Source organism: Schistocerca serialis, chromosome 12 (assembly GCF_023864345.2).
Source record: "Schistocerca serialis cubense isolate TAMUIC-IGC-003099 chromosome 12, iqSchSeri2.2, whole genome shotgun sequence".
NCBI lineage: Eukaryota > Metazoa > Arthropoda > Insecta > Orthoptera > Acrididae > Schistocerca > Schistocerca serialis.
Genome location: NC_064649.1, coordinates 17,627,213 through 17,644,485, shown reverse-complemented (window position 1 = coordinate 17,644,485; position 17,273 = coordinate 17,627,213). Strand labels below are relative to the sequence as shown.

Here is a 17,273-nt window from a genome sequence, read left to right as displayed (position 1 = left end):
GTCATGCTGAGAAGTTTTGAAACCTCCGTCTGACCTCGCCCCGAAGAGCAGTAATGTGACAAGCCGTGGCCACGGGAGTCGAGTGGATTAACTTGTCAGCGAAAGCATGGCGGCGCGCGCACCAGAGGGGAGGGGGGGGTGCCATTTGCTATACGTCTCTCTCTCTCTCTCTCTCTCTCTCTCTCTCTTTCTCTCCCCCCCCCCCCCTCTGGGGAGGGGGAGAGGGTAGCCATTTGCTATACCTCTCTCTCTCTCTCTCTCTCTCTCTCCCCCCCCCCCCTCCCCCCCCCCCCCCACACACACATACACTCACACGCACTAGGACTGGCGGTTATATCAGAAACAACCTATTTTTGTTCATACCGATTTTTTTCGTCTCCAGTTTAACCCGACTGCTAAAACCACTCAAACTAGCCGGTTTGTTTTATTGCTGTTGTTTCCAGCAATTAACGTAGACTTCGAAAAAGGACTGAAAAAAATTTAGTGAAATTGAAGGACTACAAAATGTCGACCAGTAAGAAGTTGGGGCTCTAACAGAAGTCAGTCTCCGCGTCCCCAGAAAAGACTGCCCAGTTGAGGGAGACGGGCACGATGACAGCGAGAGCGAAATGTGACAAGTCGATGACTTCCCTGCATCGTCACTTTTGGATTAATTTTCCACTCTGAAGCAATAACAAAAATCGCAAGTGTATTGGGCAATAGCTACGTCAATCAAATTCACCTTCCCTTCCAAGGAACAATGTGGCTGTTTTCACCTTATCGATTCGTCAAGTCTGTTGTGCCTACTCCTATTTTTAATCTAGTATGTTGGAACACGTGAGGCAATACTGACCCTACGACTTACCTTAGAAGAAAGATTAAGGAAAGGCAAACCTACGTTTCTAGCATTTGTAGACTTAGAGAAAGATTTTGACAATGTTGATTGGAATACTCTCTTTCAAATTCTTAACGTGGCAGGGGTAAAATACAGGGAGCGAAAGGCTATTTACAATTTGTACAGAAACCAGATGGCAGTTATAAGAGTCGACGGGAATGAAAGGAAAGCAGTGGTTGGGAAGGGAGTGAGACAGGGTTGTAGCCTGTCCCCGATGTTATTCAATCTGCACATTGAGCAAGCAATTTCTTCTATTGCTCTCGAAAAGATCCCAGAAGCTGTTAAGCAGTTTGGCTCGTAAGTATAAACAGAGAGTTGCCGTCTCAGGAACAAATTCTGCGCTTCGCATCTTTTCACCCCGAGTCATCCTCGATACACAAAAACCCGCGCGTGATGCAACACTCTTCCTGAAGCGATAAACATTTTGTACGAGTGTTTAGCAGGTATTATCTGGCCGAGAGCTGAGCGAGTTCGGTCCGGAGGGTAACTCACAGGACTGTGAGCAGTCGACGTCCGCGACGTCGATGCTGCGGGTCGTTTGGCAGGCGGTATAGCAGGCGCTTAACGAGCCGACAGCTTAGGGGATGACGCGGCCCGTTTAACTTGGCTGCAGATCCGTTCTCGTGGCAGGTCTCCAGCAACGCAATGTAAACTAGTCTGGATTACTGCACTGCTCTGTCAGCGCGGAACCCACCCTCGAAACTTTCCTGTCTGGATTGCTTGCTGAGTGTACGGCCGTTCATCCCAGGACAACTCGTGCCGTTGAAAGCAGGGCGGACTGAATAGCCGTGTGATCGACGCAAGCAATCGAGCGCACAGGAAAAATAATCGATGACGTCATAAGAAGAGGACATCAGGCCATTTGGAGCACTGTAGGGGTTTGGACAAAAACATGGGAACACCGCGAGATATGCGTTCTTGAATAAAAATACAGAAGCTAGCAGAGCCTGCAGGTTGCGTTGTTGTATTTGGCCAAGAACGCCGGCTGTGTAATGCCCTTAGTACGTTCCGTGTCAGCCGTGGTCAGAACACCCGCCTGTTTCTTTAGATACGTTGACGATACCTTCGTTGTTTGGCCTCATGGTAGGGAGAATTTGAATGTCTTTCTAGAACATCTGAACTTGATCCACCCGAACATTCGTTTGACGATGGAGGTGGAAGAGGATAGTTGCCTTCCCTTTCTTGACGTGTTGGTTAGGAGGAAGGATGATGGCTCATTGGGACATGCAGTCTATAGGAAACGTACTCACACCGACTTGTACTTACAGGCTAATAGTTGTCACCATCCGGCTCAGCGTGAAGGGGTACTTCGTAACTTGGTACACAGGGCACATGTCGTTTCTGACGCTGAGACTTTGCTAACTGAGCTGTCCCATCTTGAAGTTACATTTCGTCGTGATAGATTGAACGTGCGTTGTGCTATCGACCAACTGTAAATCGGGTCACTGATGATAATTTTGAGTCAACAGCTAAGTCTACTCCCTTTTTGCCTTACGTAGGAAACACGTCCAACAAGATCGGTCGTATTTTACGGAAATACGGTGTGAAATGTGTTTTCCGACCTCCATCTAAAATTAGAGCACTTTTGAGTTCCGTTAAGGATCGTGGACTGTGTAAGGCGGGTGTATGTCGCATTCCTTGTAGCTGCGGCATGGCATATATTGGTCAAACTATCAGGACCGTGGAGGACCGATGTACTGAGCATAAACGGCACACACGATTACAGCAGCCAAATAGATCTGCTATTGCCGAACATTGCTTGGATACTGGTCACCCCATGTTATATAACAACACCGAGATATTGGCATGCACGTCCAGCTATTGGGACAGTGTTATTAAGGAGGCAGTTGAGATTAAATTAGAGAGCAACCTCGTTAACAGGGATGGAGGTTTCTGTTTGGAATCCGGCTCTCTCCCTTGTCAAGAAACAGAGGGACAGAGTGAATGCTACCTCACCTACGAATACATAGTCTGACTATCGGTAGCTCTGACTTTGGTCATCTTTGGTGGCACTAGTGTTCAGTGTGTGTGTTATCTTTCCTGCCTTGAAAATGGCAGGGTGTTCTCACGCCGAAATATCGGCGGTCGCTGAAAGTGCTACCTGGCTGAATTCCCGGAAGTTATTTGAAAGTTGTATACTCCAGGAGAGGTCTCACAATGTTCTTTGTAGCTGTGAGTGCGTTATGTCGGAGGCCAGAGAAATCAAACTTGGGCACGCTGATGGCGCTCATATGCCGGATGCTTCCGTTACCAAGGGAGCATAAGTGTCTGGTGATCCGTGAGGCACCGTATCGGAGATTTATACAGCGAAAAATCAGTACTGGGAATATGGAAGAAATCTTATGATTGTATTTGCGGACACTGAAACAGCGTATGACAGTGTACCTCGAAACAAGATACGGGAATCCTTGGAAGACCTAAAGGTGCCAAGGTACCTAAATGATGAAGTCAAAATGTAATACCAAAAGTGATACAGCTGTGTCCAGATATGTAGTGGACGAGCAGAATAGTTTGAAACAAAAAGGTGTCCAAAATGGAAGTGCCCTCTCACAACTCCTGCTTGTAGTAGTAATGGACAATATCATAAAATCAATCAAGAAAACACACACCGAACCAGATTCCCTGGTTTCTGCTGATGATTTGATAGTATGGGGAGAGAGGAGCTGAAGCACAGAGGAATGTAAATGATAGGTTAATGACTGGAACAACACTTTCGAAATTTTCGGACTAAAAATACGTAAAACAAAGACAATAGAAATGACCATCAAAAGGCAAGGAACAACCTCAAATATATTTCGAGAAGGACTCAAAGTAGAATATGTTTTCCATTACAAGCACCTAGGAAGCATGATCTCGAAAGACAACACTATTAAGCAGAAAATACTCAGAAGCACATAGGAACCAAAGGCAAATCAGAAATCTTCCCTGGGATGATAAACTAAGCTCCGTCCGAACAGGCCTAGGTAGGCCCAACCGCACCGACCGGCCGCCGTGTCATCCCCAGCCCACAGGCGTCACTAGATGCGTATATGGGGGGGAGGGGGGGGCGGGGGGCACGTGGTCAGCACACCGCTCTCCCGGCCGTATGTCAGTTTACGAGACCGGAGCCGCTACTTCTCAGCCAAGTAGCTCCTCAGTTTGCCTCACAAGGGCTGAGTGCACCCTGCTTGCCAACAGCGCTCGGCAGACCGGATGGTCACCCATCCAAGTGCTAGCCCAGCCCAACAGCGCGTAACTTCGGTGATCGGACGGGAACCGGTGGTACCACTGCGGCAAGGCTGTGGGCTCTGGGATGATAATAGGCCACGAAAAACAATAGCGACCATGTACCACACCTATGTCGTACCAATCGTAACACATGGTTTAGAAACGTGTACCATACTAAATAAAGACCTGAACAGGCAAGAGATATGAGATTCATTAAAACTGTAACCAAACAACTAGAAAGGACAAAACCAGGAAAGGGGTGAATAGAAAAGTAGCTGGTGTTGAGGTTTCTGTTACCAGTATGATAAAGAAACGCAGGCTTCAGTGGCATGTTCACACAATGAGAACGAACAACGAAAGAAATGCCAGAAGGCATTTCAACCTCAACGTCGTAGAAAGAAGACTCCGGTGAGGATCAAGAAAACGCTGGTTTGAGGCGGTAAAGTGGAGGAGAAAGGACACAAATGGGAAGCTGTCCTGGAAGTGAAGAAGTATGAAGACAGAAGGGGATGGCGAGCGCTTGTACACCACACCCAGAAAACTGAAGTTGCAAAACTACGACGAGGACGATGATGATGATGATGACAGCGAAAGCGGAGAAATATCATCCGCTAAGACATCTTCAGATGCTACTGGTGGCATTTGATGAATAAGTGTTGATGCGTTATCAGTCACCATCTCCGTAAACGGAATGTCGTTTTCTTTTACACACTTAAAGTGTGGAAAAGTCCTACATGCAAATAAATGCAGATAAAAATATAGAAGCTCCATTTGCATGTTTGGATAATTCAGAAATTGTTTACATCCTGACAGATGTGACTGCACTACTAGATGCTATTTCAATATTTGAGGTATAGTGTATAGCTGGGGTGATCTTCCGATGTTATTCAATCTGTATATTGAGAGCAGTAAAGGAAACAAAAGAAAAATTCGGAGTAGGTATTAAAATCCATGGAGAAGAAATAAAAACTTTAAGGTTCGCCGATGACATTGTAATTCTGTCAGAGACAGCAATGGACTTGGAACAGCAGTTGAACGGTATGGGCACTATCTTGAAAGGAGGATGTAAGATGAACATGAACAAAAGCAAAACGAGAATAATGGAATGTAGTCGAATTAAATAGGGTGATGCTGATTGAATTAGATCAGGAAATGAGACACTGAAAGTAGTAAATGAAGTTTGCTATTTGGGGGGCAAAATAACAGATGATGGTCGAAGTAGGATATAAAATGTAGACTGCCAATGGCAAAGAAAGCGTTTCTGAAGAAGAGAAATTTGTTAACATCGAGTATAGATTTAGGTGTCAGGAAGTCGTTTCTGAAAGCATTTGTATGGAGTGTAGTCATGTATGGAAGTGAAACATGGACGATAAATAGTTTGGAAAAGAGGAGAATAGAAGCTTTCGAAATGTGGTGCTACAGAAGAATGCTGAAAATTAGATGGGTATATCACATAACTAATGAGGAGGTACTGACAGAATTGGGGAGAAGAGGAGTTTGTGGCACAACTTGACTAGAAGAAGGGACCGGTTGGTAGGACATGTTCTGAGGCATCAAGGGACCACAAATTTAGCATTGGAGGGCAGCGTGGAGGGTAAAAACCGTAGAGGGAGACCAAGAGATGATTAAGCAGATTCAGAAGGATGTAGGTTGCAGTAAGTACTGGGAGATGAAGCTCGCACAGGATAGAGTAGCATGGAGAGCTGCATCAAACCAGTCTCAGGACTGAAGACCACAACAACAACATGTGTGCTCACTGTTCGTGACAGAGGATTACTGAAGACGATTGTGCAGAAAAATAAGAGCACGACTGCGGCAGAGGTTACTGCAGAACTGAATGTCGCACTCGCGAACACTGTCAGCACCAAAACGACACGAAGGGAAATCCATAAGCAGGGAACTGCAGGACCAACTGGAATTCCAAAAACAAACATCAGTGATGCAAACGCCGGTAACAGCAAAACGTGGTGGCGAAGATATAAAAGTTGGACTATGGGGAAAAGGGAGAGCAGAGATTGGATCCGCGGTCGGCACGCCTCCCCGAATCTCGAAAGAGACCTGCTTACGCGCGCGGCTACAAGGGCGGGTACATGATGCCGATCATATTGATCTGTGTTCTCAACAGTGACTGCCACAGGTCGATGAAAAGCTTTTGCTTCACACACAACATTCGTTCTATATTATATGCTTTAGAAATAGTCGTATGATAACTGGAATACGAAACGGAGTGAAAGCTATCATTGCTTTAGTTAAAATTTCAGGGCGTTACATAAAACTGTTCAGTGACGTCTCGACTGCATCAGTGGGATATAACATCACAGAAGGAGGGCCACACAGCCGTCAATCGCAACCCCATTAGTTATTATTGTACTTGCAAATCTACGTTCTTCCATACGTTCTTACAGGTGTATACGCACATCTGTAGGAACATATAGGACATGAACTGCCGAGAGTCTGTTGAATTGTAACGAAAATGCACTGAAGATGGCTATTTATAGCCGAAATCTAGATTTTAACAACTAATGGGATTGCGACTGTCTGCTGTGTGTTTCTCCTTCCCCTTAAAATCTACGATCGCTGTGCACAACGGTCTGATGCAATCAAAATTGGTTATCAACAGAGACACAACTGGTTCTAGTGAGCCCTCATGAGCTTGCGATCCGATTGTCACTTTTGTCAGTGAAGATGACTTACGCAATTCAGCCACGCAGGTTTCTTCACGTATGCCATGACCAGCTGAAGGCAAACATTCAAAATTACATCCTGTAGACCTACCATATTCTGCGGATGTTGGCTGCTGCGTTTCGGCCCCTATTCCAAACCACTGCCAGACATTTTGTATGGGATTTAGTAGGATCGGGTGGTTTTGTGGGCCAGTCGAGATGCGTTAGAGTATATCGGTGTTCGTCCTTTCCGACAGCGGCAGCCAATAGCAAAAACCCAGTGTAAGAATTCACGCTGTGTTATAATCTGCGGGTCGAGAGCTGCAGAGAAATTGCAATTGTAAACTGTACAGAGTGGCAGTCGCAACTGTGCCGAAGTACTGCATCAGCTGTAGCCAAGCTCAGTTAACAGACGCTGCCCAAGGCGTCGCCTGCCCGGCTTGCAACCCGCAATTCAGAAGTGCTGGAAATGTTGTCTATCCCGCAGAGGTATTTGAGAACTCGACATGCCAAATACTCTTTCCTTTACATTTTCAAGATTACCAGGATTACACTGGGACCATTACCCTTTTCCAAGACGATGACAGTCCATTCACAGCGCTGCACACATACGCTCCTCGCTCCACGAAGCCGTTATGAGGGCTCGAGTCCACATCATAACGTATTACATCTTTATACATATTCCGCAAACCACCGCACGGTGCATGGCAGAGGGCACCTTGAACCATTACTAGAACATTTCCTCCTCTGTTCCACTCGTAAATGCCTACTATGCCTCGTCCTTCGATGACTCCTTTGATCGTCTGTATGGAGCTCGTTCCTCTTCTCTGTTACCTCCTGGAGTCCGCTTTCGGTACTTGCTACAGCGCCTTAACTTCATACTACCTGCATCTTTCCCGGTGGGTGCGACCCCTTCACCACCTTGGCTTCGTGAAGCAGCCAATGTTAACCTTGGCCTTCATTTGCTTACTAAGGACACTACTCCAGCATCGGTCTACCGCCTTTAGTTTCACGACCCTCTGATGGAACTTCACGATAGTACCTTTATGCACACTGATGGCTCTCGGGCTGACCCTGGGGTCGGGTGTGCCTTCGTCACTGGCTCCCGTGTCTTTCGATGTTGGCTTCCGGCACACTTCTCAGTATTTACAGCCGAGACCCTCGCCCTGTATCAGGCCACGGAGTATAGACTTTTCAGTTGTGTCATCGCCCTTCAAAGTCTACACTCCTGGAAATGGAAAAAAGAACACATTGACACCGGTGTGTCAGACCCACCATACTTGCTCCGGACACTGCGAGAGGGCTGTACAAGCAATGATCACACGCACGGCACAGCGGACACACCAGGAACCGCGATGTTGGCCGTCGAATGGCGCTAGCTGCGCAGCATTTGTGCACCGCAGCCGTCAGTGTCAGCCAGTTTGCCGTGGCATACGGAGCTCCATCGCAGTCTTTAACACTGGTATCATCCCGCGACAGCGTGGACGTGAACCGTATGTGCAGTTGACGGACTTTGAGCGAGGGCGTATAGTGGGCATGCGGGAGGCCGGGTGGACGTACAGCCGAATTGCTCAACACGTGGGGCGTGAGGTCTCCACAGTACATCGATGTTGTCGCCAGTGGTCGGCGGAAGGTGCACGTGCCCGTCGACCTGGGACCGGACCGCAGCGACGCACGGATGCACGCCAAGACCGTAGGATCCTACGCAGTGCCGTAGGGGACCGCACCGCCACTTCCCAGCAAATTAGGGACACTGTTGCTCCTGGGGTATCGGCGAGGACCATTCGCAACCGTCTCCATGAAGCTGGGCTACGGTCCCGCACACCGTTAGGCCGTCTTCCGCTCACGCCCCAACATCGTGCAGCCCGCCTCCAGTGGTGTCGCGACAGGCGTGAATGGAGGGACGAATGGAGACGTGTCGTCTTCAGCGACGAGAGTCGCTTCTGCCTTGGTGCCAATGATGGTCGTATGCGTGTTTGGCGCCGTGCAGGTGAGCGCCACAATCAGGACTGCATACGACCGAGGCACACAGGGCCAACACCCGGCATCATGGTGTGGGGAGCGATCTCCTACACTGGCCGTACACCACTGGTGATCGTCGAGGGGACACTGAATAGTGCACGGTACATCCAAACCGTCATCGAACCCATCGTTCTACCATTCCTAGACCGGCAAGGGAACTTGCTGTTCCAACAGGACAATGCACGTCCGCATGTATCCCGTGCCACCCAACGTGCTCTAGAAGGTGTAAGTCAACTACCCTGGCCAGCAAGATCTCCGGATCTGTCCCCCATTGAGCATGTTTGGGACTGGATGAAGCGTCGTCTCACGCGGTCTGCACGTCCAGCACGAACGCTGGTCCAACTGAGGCGCCAGGTGGAAATGGCATGGCAAGCCGTTCCACAGGACTACATCCAGCATCTCTACGATCGTCTCCATGGGAGAATAGCAGCCTGCATTGCTGCGAAAGGTGGATATACACTGTACTAGTGGCGACATTGTGCATGCTCTGTTGCCTGTGTCTATGTGCCTGTGGTTCTGTCAGTGTGATCATGTGATGTATCTGACCCCAGGAATGTGTCAATAAAGTTTCCCCTTCCTGGGACAATGAATTCACGGTGTTCTTATTTCAATTTCCAGGAGTGTATGTGCGTTGTAAAGCGCCCATCCTTTAGTGTAGCGGGTCCAGGAAAACTGTCACTCACTCACTCTTCGTGGAGCCAGTTTCTGTGGCTCCCTGGTCATGTCGGTGTTACAGGAAACGAGGACGCCGCTGCTAAGGCTGCAGTGCTCGTACCTCAGCACGCAAGGTCCTATATTCCCCCCTGATGATCTCTGTGTTGCCGTCTGTCAGCAGGTGTTGTTCCTTTTGCGTCGCCAATGGTCCTCCCTTCACGGGAATAAGCTCCGGATTATTAAGCCTCTCCCAGCGGCTTGGACGACTTTCTCTTGGCCCTTCCGCCGCGAGGTCATTTTAACTAGTTTGCGTATAGGGTACTGACTTTTCAGCCATCGTCATTTTCTAAGTGGCGCTACCCCACCGCTTTGTACTCAATGCGCCCAAGTTTTAACTGTCCGCCACTCCCTGACGCAATGTTCATTTTTTAACCGTTTACGTTCCCGCTTGGGTTTGCCGTCTAAGTTATTGGCCGTTTCAGCAAATGACGCGCGGGCTGTCTACTGCGTTTTATTTTTCATCCGCCAAAGCAATATGGCGAAGGCCATTTAATTTTTAGTTTTGGACCTCCGTTTGTTTATGATCTTTTTTTTTAGCCCTATTTCCATGTTCCTGTTTTTAGCTGTCCTCTACTATGTCAGTTGGGATTGACGTATAGTAGTTTTGTAACTCCTCTGTGTCTTCGTGTTCTGTAGTTTCGCCTTGGGCGCGTATCGTCCCAGTTGCTTTTGAGCCCTAAAGCAAAACAAAACAAAAAACAATAAGAGGAAATTGTTCCTTATGATCATGATGAAGGATACTCTATTGAGAACAAAATAACAATAATAATAATATATTTCTTTTTATGTTTGTCCATTTAAACTGTACTTGCATCGAAAGTCAGTGCTTTGGTTACATAAAACCGCACAAGTTGGACGATCAACTTATTTTTATTACTTATTTATGTATTACTTTATTTCTGTTCTATAAGGATATAAAAGTCACAACAGATTAACACTGAATGATGTGCGGTTCTAATTACGTGAAAAAGTAAACCCATTTGCTCTCTCACACATTCATTTGTCTCTCTTTTTCCCTACCAACGCTGCCCATACTAGCGGTTACCGTACCATTCACTACGTCATTTGTGTGCTGTACCAAATTTAGCGAACTGTAGTTTCGGTAGAGCGCAACACGAGCTCCCACACATGTTATGTTGTTGTTATCCTCTGCAATACCACAGCAAAAAAAATAAAGTCACTATCGTATTTCAGGAGCTACAAACATTAAAAATTTCAGTCGTACGTTGCAAAACTCGCCAAGTTATCACTACTATAACTTAGCGAACATCGCAACTCGTTATATTTCAGATATTAACTTCCTGTTGTATTGCAGGAGGATGAATTCCCTGTCAGCCGCTGAGCACAGTTCAGTATTGGATTATTTTGTACAGTCGCATGGACGTCCGTATATTCTATTTTCCAGTGACTACATTAATTAACGTGTCATCCCTCGAAATCCAGGGCAAATGATCTTCGGTCCGTATATCTGTGTGAGTACTGTATCAATTATTATACGTGCTGAATTTTAAGTAAGTTAATATGGCTTCGTTTCGTTGCAATTCTTGGACTATGACTCCGGTACTTTACAATTATTGTTTTCTCCCAAAGCTTTTCACCGAAATTTCGACAGTCATTCCACTCCATATCGTCAGTGGATATTAGCGACGAGCGTCGTGCCTATGAAGGCTAATTTTGTGGTGTGCACGAAACTGGTGGGTAGTAAACATACACTGACGTAGTGACAAAAATTTAAAAGCATCTACATATATTTCTTCGTGAAGAACTTCAAAATTTGTTTATGGTGCATGAACACAGTTAATTTATTTCAGTTACGGAGATTGTGCATGATAGGGGAGAAGGTACAGTAATTACTATGTTATACGCTAACAAAATTATAAAATTTAAATTACAAACAAAACTGAAATTTCATGCTAATTAAGAAGAATCTTTTTAGATGAGCTATAACACTAGAGAAGAAGCACTTAGATTGGCCAGGAACTAGATCATCTGCATCTTAAGAGTCCCTACGTATATTCTATATTTTTAATGGTGATGTTTATAAAGTAATAAAAATCAAATATCGCACAGTATTATGTACTTGTACAATAGGCGTGTTGAAAGTTAGGTGGACTGGTACATATAAGGAATAAGTAGCTTTTCTGAAGAGTCTGTGAAGAAAGCAACATGCGGAAAAGACTGACAATAAGAGGGGACAGGTCGATGAGACACGTGTTAAGGCATCTGTGTCACCAGAGGCAGCTATACAGCGTGGTCCATTGATAGTGACCGCGCCAAATATATCACGAAATAAGCGTCAAACGAAAAAACTACAAAGAACAAAACTCGTCTACCTTTAAGGGGGAAACAAGATGGCGCTATGGTTGGCCCGCTAGATGGCGTTGCCATAGGTCAAACGGATCTCAACTGCGTTTTTTAAAAATAGGAACCCCCAACCCCCATTTTTTATTACATATTCGCGTAGTACGTAAAGAAATATGAATGTTTTAGTTTGACCACTTTTTTCGCTTTGTGATAGATAGCGCTGTAATAGTCACAAACGTGGTATAACGTAACATTCCGCCAGTACGGACGGTATTTGCTTCGTGATACATTACCCTTGTTAAAATGGACCATTTACCAATTGCGGAAAAGGTCGATGTCGTGTTGATGTATGGCTATTGTGATCAAAATGCCCAACGGGAGTGTGGTATGTATGTTGCTCGGTATCCTGGACGACATCATCCGAGTGTCCGGACCGTTCGGCGGATAGTTACGTTATTTAAGGAAACAAGAAGTGTTCAGCCACATGTGAAACGTCAACCACGACCTGCAACAAATGATGACGCCCAAGTAGGTGTTTTAGATGCTGTCGCGGCTAATCCGCACATCAGTAGCAGACAAATTGCGCGAGAATCGGGAATCTGAAAAACGTCAATGTTGAGAATGCTAGATCAACATCGATTGCACACGTACCATATTTCTATGCACCAGGAATTGCATGGCGACGACTTTGAACGTCGTGTACAGTTCTGCCACTGAGCACGAGAGAAATTACGGGACGATGACAATTTTTTTGCAATCGTTCTATTTAGCGACGAAGCGTCATTCACCAACAGCGGCAACGTAAACCGGCATAATATGCACTATTGGGCAACGGAAAATCCACGATGGCTGCGACAAGTGGAACATCAGTGACCTTGGCGGCTTAATATATGGTGCGGCATTATGGGAGAAAGGATAATTGGCACCAATTTTGTCGATGGCAATCTAAATGGTGCGATGTATGCTGATTTCCTACGTAATGTTCTACCGATGTTACTACAATATGTTTTGCTGCATGATAGAATGGCGATGTAGTTCCAACATGATGAATATCCGACACGTAGCTCGCGTGCGGCTGAAGCGGTACTGAATAGCATATTTCATGACGGGTGGGCTGGTCGTCGAAGCACCATACCATGGCCCGCACGTTCACCGTATCTGATGTCCCCGGATTTCTTTCTGTGGGGAAAGTTTAAGGATATTTGATATAGTGATGCACCGGCAACGAATGACAACATGCGTCAGCGCATTGTCGATGGATGTGCGAACATTACGGAAGGAGAACTACTCGCTGTTGAGAGGAATGTCGTTACACGTATTGCCAAATTCATTGAGGTTGACGGACATCATTTTGAGCATTTATTGCATTAATGTGGTATTTACAGGTAAAATCGCTGTAACTGCATGCGTTCTCAGAAATGATAAGTTCACAAAGGTACATGTATCACATTGGAACAACCGAAATAAAATTTGAAACGTACCTACGTTCTGTATTTTAATTTAAAAAACCTACCTGTTACCAACTGTTATGTAAAATTGTGAGCCATACGTTTGTGACTATTACAGCGGCATCTATTACAAAGCGAAAAAAGAGGTCCACCTAGTCTCCTATTTTAAAAAAACGCAGTTGATATCCGTTTGACCTATGGCAGCGCCATCTAGCGGGCCAACCATAGCGCCACCTGCTTTCTCCCTTCTAGCTAGACAAGTTTATTTGTTTGTAGTTTTTTCGTTTGACGCATATTTCGTGAGATATTTGGCCCGGTCACGATCAATTGACCACCCTGTAGAGGGCGAAAATTGTACTAGAAGATAGAGAGTGGTATACAACCAGCAAGTAATTGAGGCCATAGACTGCAAGTGCTATTCTGATATGAAATGGTTGGCTCAGGAGAAGAATTCGTGGCGGATCACATCGAACTGTTGAGTCATCCCCCCCCCTCCCCCCCCAAAAAAAGCAATGAAAATATATAGAAAGAGTGTACAATATCGTATTATGGAACCACCTTCACATCTGTAGTATTGTTGCTGGTGGGGTGTCAAAAAATCAAAGTGGCTGGGATTATTTGGCCTAACAGTTGACAGATTGCAGCCTTCCTATCCACAGTAGCGGTAGGAGGGGATGGGTCACGAGTCCTGCTCCCCAGTTGACCCCGATGTTCATTTTCACCTGGGACCGTTGTGGAGAAATAGGATCTACAGAAAACTGGACTGAGCCCATTACCACCAGATCCAGACAATAGTACTCTACCCGCTAGACCGCCATGAGGACTTGATGATGTCACAACTGTTTTCATTCCGTACGAAACCTTAAATTTTGTTAATTTACTGAAGTTTATTCATACTCTTTTTACATAACGTCTCTTTGATCGCGCATAGCATCTATAAAATAAACTTCCCTAACTTCTTTCAGATTTTTTAATTTTGTTTAAATTTATTTACATGCCACAAGGGATTAGCTTTCATATGTGCGACGCTCCTCATTCATACGGACTGTAATGCGGTTTTCTCAACGTACTTTTGAGTGAACTGCTGTCTCCTCTCCTGGTATGATATGTTTAAATTTATAATCTGGATAGATTCACTTTCAACGTTCCTACTTATTTACATTATTCCTTCTTTCGTTGTTCTGAGGATAGGTAGTGTCGGCCGAAACCGCTAGTGTATTTTAGAAATTTTTTGTGATTGTGGCGAACAATACAGCTCCTAAAAAGAAAGTCAAATGAAACTTTATGGTTCCGGAGACCTTTTCACGTCTCAAGCATCTATCGCGTATACACGCACACTGAAGCGACAAATGAGAATTTGTAGCAAGACCAGAATACGAATCTGGGTTCTGCAGATACGCTAACCACTATGCCACTCTGGCACAGTAGCTTTGTGCAAACTCCACGGACTACCTTAGCATGCCTCCCTACTCATTCCAAATTCCCATTCACGTCTCAGCCCACTTGATATTCCCCCTAAACTCGAGCAGCGTTGTACAGGCCCTCCAACTGTATTTGAATATCATCTGAACATCGAACGAAATGTGGGATCCTGCCTGACATACAGGCGTAGGTGCTTTAATCAAATGAAACTGCAGTTGGTGCACTCGTACGAAGCCACTGTGCCAGGGTGGCGCAGGGGTTAGCGCATCTGTCTCAGTAAGCAGGGGACGCGGGTTAGAATCACCACCTTATTACAAATTTGTATTCGTCGCTTCAGTTTGCATATATCCACTGTAAAGCAAGTAACAGTGCAACACTTTAGATGAATGAGATATTTTTTTGATGCATTTGTTTCTTACATGCTCTTTTATGGTAATAAGAGAATACGCAAATGACGAAGAGCAAAGTCTTAAATCACGTGTTGGTGATTGCTTTAGTGCGAAAAGTAAAATTACTCTGTGGTGAACTGACATACTGCTAGCTGTCGGAATTATTGTGAAAAAAAAAATTTGAGGAATATAATTTTAAACTATTGAAATCGTAAAATAAAACTTGCGTCTAATGAACGGTGAACAAAATTGTTTACATTCAAAAGTTATGTAGGTTATTGAGTGCAGCTGTGAGATATTCATAGAGAAGCTTCTTCTTAAGTTTTTATTCTCTGATATTAGACTCTTTGGTCATCTGAGAGTACACAGACCTGAGGTACCTCGCCTATTAACCGTCGGGAGCGTAGTTAAACTTATCTGACGCTTTAGATAAATAGCCTAAATCTGGTTATTATGCATATGCAACATATCTAAGATTTGCAAGATGGTGCAGAACCTGGTTATGTTGCATTCCACGTTTTGCCATTGTTACGTTTGCTATGTGCAAGTGTCTCCCATGAGAAATATTTGTAAGTACCGTATGTGATGTCTACGTTCAGAGGATCAACTCTAATTTTTCCATTTGGTAGTTTTTTTGTTTGTTCATTATTTCACCTAATGATGGTTGAAACAACCAAAATCGGCCAAGAATAAATATAATTTATACAGCTGATTCAAATAAAAATGCTTTACTGCATTTCTATAATGGTTTAAATGGCTCTGAGCACTATGGGACTTAACATCTGTGGTCATCAGTTCCCTAGAACTTAGAACTACTTAAACCTAACTAACCTAAGGACATCACACACATCCATGCCCGAGGCAGCATTCGAACCTGCGACCGCAGCCGTCGTTCGGTTCCGGACTGAAGCTTTCTGTATTTCACATTCAACATAGTTAATTGATGTGACGTCACAAGAACAAAAAAAAAACAGTAACTCAGCATCTGAATGCATGTCGGGTATATCAGTGCCTTTCCTGGGAAGTAAAATTTGCGGAAATCCACACCAACGAAGAAAGCTATTCGAAGCAAAACTGTCCTCATGCGGCTTTCCACCGCGAAATCCGAAATAAATTTCAAACTTCCGCCCGCGCGCCTTATGTCACTGCCAGTACTAGTCCTGTCTGCACATTCCCGAGCCTGGAGCAGCGGGTCTGCTGCGATACCACAGGGCACAGTGACGGGACCAGCTTCAGTGCTGCGGGGATACGGCGACGCTCAAGTGCTCCCATAATTCAGCTGCGGGCTTCCGTCTGGACCACAAGCGGCCACGGCGGACGCACTGAGCTTCCTGAGGTCAGATCCCCGATCGATATGGTAGCGGGTGCAGCCTCTAAACGCCCCACTCCACCTTCCCGATGACTTCCGACTCAATTAATAGTTACAGTTTACTGATTATCACCATGAAATCACACCTAAGCAACGGTCCCGTATTTCTTACTTGCCTGTACAACTTATCTCCAAGCGTGTCTACATCTACATCTACATCCATACTCCGCAAGCCACCTGACGGTGTGTGGCGGAGGATACTTTGCGTACCTAGATCGGCTCTCCCTTCTATTCCAGTCTCGTTCGTGGAAAGAAAGATTGTCGGTATGCCTCTGTGTGCGCTCTAATCTCTCTGATTTCATCGTCATGGTCTCTTCGCGAGATATACGTAGGAGAGAGCAATATACTGCTTGACTCCTCGGTGAAGGTATGTTCTCGAAACTTCAACAAAAGCCTGTACCGAGCTACTGAGCGTCTCTCTTGCAGAGTCTTCCACTGGAGTTTATCATCTCCGTAAATGATCCTGTAACTAAGCGTGCTGCTCTCCGTTGGATCTCCTCTATCTCTTCTATCAACCCTATCTGGTACGAATCCCACACTGCTCAGCAGTATTCAAGTAGTGGGCGAACAAGTGTACTGTAACCTACTTCCTTTGTTTTCGGATTGCATTTCCTTAGGATTCTTCCAATGAATCTCAGTCTGGCATCTGCTTTACCGACGATTAATTTTATATGGTCATTCCATTTTAAATCACTCCTAATGCCTACTCCCCGATAATTTATGGAATTAACTGCTTCCAGTTGCTGACCTGCTATACTGTAGCTAAATGATAAAGGATCTTCCTTTCTATGTACTCGCAGCACATTACACTTGCCTACATTGAATTTCAATTGCCATTCCCTGCACCATGCGTCAATTCGT

At 45.4% G+C, this 17,273-nt stretch overlaps 1 protein-coding gene and 1 pseudogene across 3 annotated transcripts in view; one reads left to right on the top strand and one right to left on the bottom strand.

Annotated features, from left to right (window-relative positions):
• The window catches only part of LOC126428105 (uncharacterized), an 857,744-nt gene that overhangs the window by 107,266 nt on the left and 733,205 nt on the right, over positions 1 to 17,273 (top strand). The gene's annotated exons all lie outside the window — the stretch shown is intronic.
• LOC126428505 (5S ribosomal RNA) lies at positions 4,043 to 4,160 on the bottom strand (annotated as a pseudogene).